This window comes from Piliocolobus tephrosceles, chromosome 13 (genome assembly GCF_002776525.5).
Source record: "Piliocolobus tephrosceles isolate RC106 chromosome 13, ASM277652v3, whole genome shotgun sequence".
In the NCBI taxonomy this organism is placed as follows: domain Eukaryota; kingdom Metazoa; phylum Chordata; class Mammalia; order Primates; family Cercopithecidae; genus Piliocolobus; species Piliocolobus tephrosceles.
Genome location: NC_045446.1, coordinates 103060151 through 103066209, shown reverse-complemented (window position 1 = coordinate 103066209; position 6059 = coordinate 103060151).

The window sequence follows — 6059 nt, the reverse complement described above, 5'->3', positions numbered from 1 at the left end:
GGAGTATTAAATATTAAGTCCACTCTCTTTTCTAAACAACAGCTTCTCCATACGTGAAGACAGCTGTTCAAAGTATACGTTTTTCCTCCTACCCTCCCACCTGCTTTCATGGTTTCTTCCCCAAGCTCAACATACTCAACTCCTCTACATGCTCCTCGTCAGACATGGCTGTGAGTTCCTTCAGCCTCCACTGCTTCTGCCCTGGATGGGACCCCTGGCCAGCACTTCTCCTTGGGTATAGCATGGGACCGGGAGACTACACCACAGCAGGGCAGAATGCTGGCTTACACATTGTTTCCTATGGAGACTTCATGACTGGGTTCAAATCCTGTCTCTGCTTCTTCCTAGCTGTGTGACTCTCAGCAAATGACCAAACATTGCCACGGTTTCTTTATCTATAAGATGAGGTTAATAATAGTACCTACCTCAGAATTGTCCTAAGTGCTAAATGAATAAATATTTGTAGAGTGCTTACAGCATGGCCAGATATAGTGTTATAGAAGCATTAAACATAAATAAATCAAACTGTCAGTTTCAATATCACAAGTATTTTTGACCATCTGCAATGCATCATCTCTCATATTGAGTTTATAGTCCAGTTAGACCCCAGAGCCTTTTATTTTTCTATTTCAAATATTCTCTGCTGCTGAGCCCCATTGCTGTCAGCGTGCACTTTCGTGGTTGGATTTTTTGAGAGTGCAAGAGTTTCCATCTGTCTCTGTGGCATTACATCATCTCAGCTGCTGTTTCCCCACACAGCTCAGCTGAGCTCCTTTGGGGTGCTAACTGCCGTCCAGCCTGTGTGTGGTGAAGTGTACTGAGTTTTGGGAAGTGTCTTGCCAACAGCCAGACACACGGCTGTGTCTACAGCATTTCCTGTCTGTCTACATGGAACTGCAGAAACTCCTGAAAGAGTTTCCCCTGCCTTAGTTGGATGGTGCTAGGACCTCAGGCGTTTCATGGTGGAGACGTTCCCCAGCCGCACACCTGCCAGTGTTTCTCCATGTGCAGTCTAAGGACCACATGCAATGGAATCTTCCTGTCCCAGACCCAAGTCATCACACTTGTGGTATGGCTTCCAGATCCCATGCCATAGCCAAGGTGTGGATCTCTGGGGCTGGAGTCCATGAATGTGCAGTTTAAACAGTGCCTTGGGAGACTCAGAAGGGTGATGTAGGGGATGATGGAGGAGCTTGGCCAAGTGTGGTGGGGAGGAGAGCTGCTGCTGTGTCCCAGCCTGGGCCTGCCCATGACAGACCCTCTCCATGTGTCAGAGGATGGGCTTTCTTTGCTCCTTCAGCATCAGGACATGGACTACAGCGTGGCTTCTGGGCTACATTCCTACACTCCAAACTGAGGCTCCCTGGGGAAGATTCATCACCTGTCGTTGGGAGCGATCTTCCAAGCCTGGTTCCTCACGCTCACAGCCAGCTTTCCAACAGCCTGTGGGTGACCATCCCCATGGGAAGCACTCTAAACTGACCCCTGTGGGTTATCGTGTTCTCAGCTGGGGTTGGAAACTCAGTTTCAGGAAGGAGAAACAGCACAGTGCTCTTCCTGGTCACCGGCACCTAGACCTGGGGACCAGTAGACCCTTCCCAGATCACACTTGGCCTCCTCTTTGCTCTTTCTCAGTCTCTCAACTCAGAGGTTTGCCACCTTAGAGAGGAGACTCCAAGCAAGGAGGCTCCAAGTCTTTGCAGCGTCAGCCTTGGGGCTCAGATAACCACAGCTTTGCGACAGACACAGGTAGACCCAATAGTAATGCTCCTGCCTTTCAGGGTCCTCTAACTCAAGTCTTTCCAGCTCTTCCCCATTGTGAAGGTGCTGCTCACTGACTGGACATTGCCACCAGCCTGGAGGAAGAAGGAGGTGGTGACCCATGGCCAGGGGCTGGGCAGGCAGAGTGAGAACCTCTCTAGGCACATGTGAGCCTTGTGGGTGGAGGTGTGGACTTCCTCCAGGGTACTGGGCAGTGGGCACTGCTGTGTGGCTGTCAAAGGCATCTTCTTGGCCAGCTGTAGGCCCTATTTGCACACGCACAGATGAACATGGGCAGGTAACCATGGCTGGTATGCATGTGTAATCATTTCACTCATGTACTCATTCACTCTGTCATTCATAAGACTGACAAATATCAAGTCCTGGCTTTGTGGTAGGTGCTGGATGTGGTGTCGGGATAAAGTAGTAATGAAGACAGACACAGAACTTGCCCTGCAGGAGTTCAGAGATCAGTGAGAAAGAGAAACAAATCAGAGATTAAACAAAGCATGAGGTCTTAGGATATGTTCAAAATATTTACAGACTGTATTCTGTGAACACCAGCCATAGTGTTGGAGCAAAGCCCTGGAGATCCTCTCTGGGCCAGGTAGAGCCACCTAGAAATTCTTTCGTGAGGGGCTGGGGTGACAGCAGCTACTTATAACAGCAAAGAAGCATTTCAATATTTTCAATAACCTGATACGACCCAACCAGCACAGGCCAACTGTATATTGGCCCTCAACAGAGCATAAAACAGCAGAATGCAAGCAGATCAGGTGTCAGGAAAGGCTTACCTGAGCCTCTGAACTCAGATATCTGAACTAAGACCTAACGATGGAGTCAAGGATTGGTGCAGGCATTGGCGGGTGCTAGAGAGACTTCCAGAGAAAACAAGAAGTGTTTGCACCTGTGTAAACACAGAGATGAGAAAGTGCATGGCATAACCCAGGAAATACCACCATTTCACTATTTATGGCATGTAGAGTGTGAAGGGAGAATTGTGTGAGATGGGCTTGGAGAGGTCATTAAGCCATCTTATCTGCAACATTAAGAGGGTTGAGGATGAGACAGACCCTAATTTGATGGAGATTAAATTTCTACCACTGCATAGAATGGCAGATTGAAGGAGAAGTTAAGTTCAATAGTAGAAAAAGCATGCACTTCATATTCATTAAGAGTCCTACCTACCACACATGTTTGAAGGAGCCAGCAGAGAAGATCTCTGAGAACACTTGGAACACAAGCTCCCTCCTGATTTTAGGTCTTGGCTTAAATGCCACCTCCTCAGAGAAGTCTTCCTTAATTGTTCCATGTAAAATGGTAGCTCCTCCTCATGAGTTACCTCTTTGCCTCATGTGTGTCTGTCTCTTTGCAGCACTTGTCATAATTGGCTTATTGTATATAGTTACTTAGAACGTAGGCTTTGTTTCCTCAGCACCTAGAACAGCTCCTGGTCTTGGCAGGTGCTCAATAAACCTTGGAAAGGATATTGAATGGATGAGAAAGACCCCACTGAAGTAGAACACAAAGGCCAGGGCCAAGGGAAAGAGATTGGCTTTAGAAAGGGGGAGATGCTGCTTCTGTTATAAGAGGGGCAGAGGAGGAAGGGGCAACTGGAATGCAGGTAGGTGTGTAGATTTGGTGTCAGGAATGGAGGCCGTTTCTTTCTGATGGCTTCTCTTTCCTTTTACAGGAAGGAAGCAAGACTGGTAGCTGAGGTGAAAGAGGTGGCTGAGGGACAAATTGGTTTGGGAAAGTGAAGACATTTTTGTAGAGGAGAACTGAATGAGTTGCTGACAAATGTCAATAGGACTGCCAGGCAGTGCTGAGGACCTTGTTGAGAGTGACCTTCAATATCGCTACTAATGAGCCTGGTCATGTGGTTTTTCTCAAATAGCACCCAGCTGTCCAGGTGTAAGTAAAGAGGTGGCAGCCAGGAGATTTGCCAGGGCTAGAGTTCTACAAGACAGATGCAACATGAGAGCATCGAGGCAAGGAAGTTTCTGATATCATTGACTGTGTGGCTGCTGTGCTAAACCAGAGAATTGAGGCTGAATATGGACGGAGGTGAAGGGAGGATGTGGCTAATAGAGGAAAACCTAGGAGTCAATAACTAGGGGTCTGAGCAAGGACAAAGAACTGATGTATGAGACTAGTTGGGTGAGTGAGCTAGATGGATCCAAGCGAGTGTGGGAGAGTGGGGACTCTGGACTCTGACTCAGGTGAATGGCATGATCAGCCCAGAGTTTGGCCGAGAGAAAAAGTGGCTTAAGTGGAATGAAGAGGAAGGTCATTGGAGATGAGGAGGTCAAACTGAGGGGCCTGTGTATTGGAGGAATTGCCCATATAATGTACTGAAGTCACTGAGGATGATGGTGGACCTTCAGGAGAGAGGAGGATCATGGGCTAAAGATGAAAATCTTCACAAGTAACTGCATATTCAGGATTCTGCACTTGGCAGTGGCAGCCTGGAGGACTCAGTGGCCTGAGCCTTGGTGGAACATCAGCCTGACAACAAAGTGAGGGAATGATAGTCTGGAGGTCACAATAAGGGGCAAGTAAGACACAGCCCTGTGCCCAGATCCTGGGGCACTCAGGGTGCAGAATAAGTAGCAGCGTCCGGGAATCAGTGTCTGGAGAAGAGGAGAAACAAGTAAGGAAAGGTGATGCAAACACATTGACAGGGAAGGTGAAAGCATAGGGACGTTTATTGATCGTCTTACGGGAATCCAAGAACCTGGCAGAATAATTTACGAGGGAGGAGAGGAATGGAACTGAGCTTTCTCTGCCTGGATGTACCTCTACCAGTTTTCCATCCTTCAGAATCTTTCATTACATGACCACATCTCATAGGGAAAGCAGCCATGTTATCACCCTACCTTTCTTTCCTTAGCATTATTTGAGAACAAGTCAGATAGGTAGGGAAACGGCAAGAATAAACAAACCCTAATGCTTAGTTCTGCATACAAGCTACTCCACGGTGATTGCCCTAGCACAGAGGTGCATGCTGCCACACTCCACGGAGCTTCTACAAGCTTCCAGGAATATTCAGTGAATCAAGAGCATCATGCAAAGTACTGGACATGTGTTGCCCTGCCTGGGAGAATATTTTCCTGAATAGCATGCCAAGCTCTAGCCTGGTCGCCCTAAGAATCTCTGCTGCCACCACTACTGGTCCCACATCCACGACCATCATCCTGCTCCTCTCAAGACCAAGTGATCCCATTCCCAAGAGTTCCAGTGCTCAGCCAGCAACCCCTGACTTACCCTCTGAGATGACAGCACATCTAGCTCCACAGAAATGTGTCAGGAACATGAGAGGCCCCATCCCTGCCTGGGTCTCTGGTCAGAGGAAATGCCTGTGCTTCCTTTACCACAATCTAGCCTGGACCCAGGCAACCGAGCTCTGCTTAGGAAACGCCATTAAAGCTACCGTAAACGGTGTTCATCTTTAAAATATACTCAAACGTGTTTAACAATTCCAGGCATTGAAGCAAAATGAAACATAATTTGTGTAAGCTCAGTGGGGTGGGAGAGAATGTGGATCATTTTAGGACCCACAAGTAGTTCAGCAGGGCTGGAGCATAGGTACAAGTTTTAGGAGTGCTAGAACTGGGGCTGGAGCAGTAAGCAAGACCTGACCAAGATGGGTTGTGTTAGTCTTGTTAAAAAGCTTGCATTCTCTCCTGAGGGTCGTTAGGAGCCATTGAAGATCTTGTTGGGGGCAGCCAGAGATGGGTTGAGATGCACATTCTGCACAAGTCATTCTGTCCAGAGTGAGGGCAGTGGATTGGAGGCCACCAGGTGCAATCTAATGCAGCCTCCCTTCATCTAGCTTCTACCATCCAGGCTCAGCTTATATGAGACCTTCACCTGGAGGGATGCATAGGTGCCTTGCTTTCACTGATAATGTTAGGGTGACTCTCCACCCCAACACTCAGAGGCCCTACTCTGCTTGCCCCAGTAGCATCAGGGTTAAATCAGGTGAAGGGGGTATGAGGGTCTGGAAAGCAATGGGGGACACTCGCCAGTGTCGTGGTGATCATGGAAACACCCAGGGCAACAAAGATCCCAGGAAATCCTTTTCTAGCTACAAGATAAATTTATTTTCTAAACTCCAGAGTATACCCATGCTTTCCAGGCAACAGGACAGGTAGATGCAAGTTCTCTTAAGGGACTGGGAAGAGGGGGCCACATGGAAAGGAGACACTGAGTCACTGCCTCTCCTGACCTTCTCCTCCGAGGTGAGGCTGCGAGTGGTGTAGTAGGAATTTCTGACAATTCTCCTTGAGATGGAG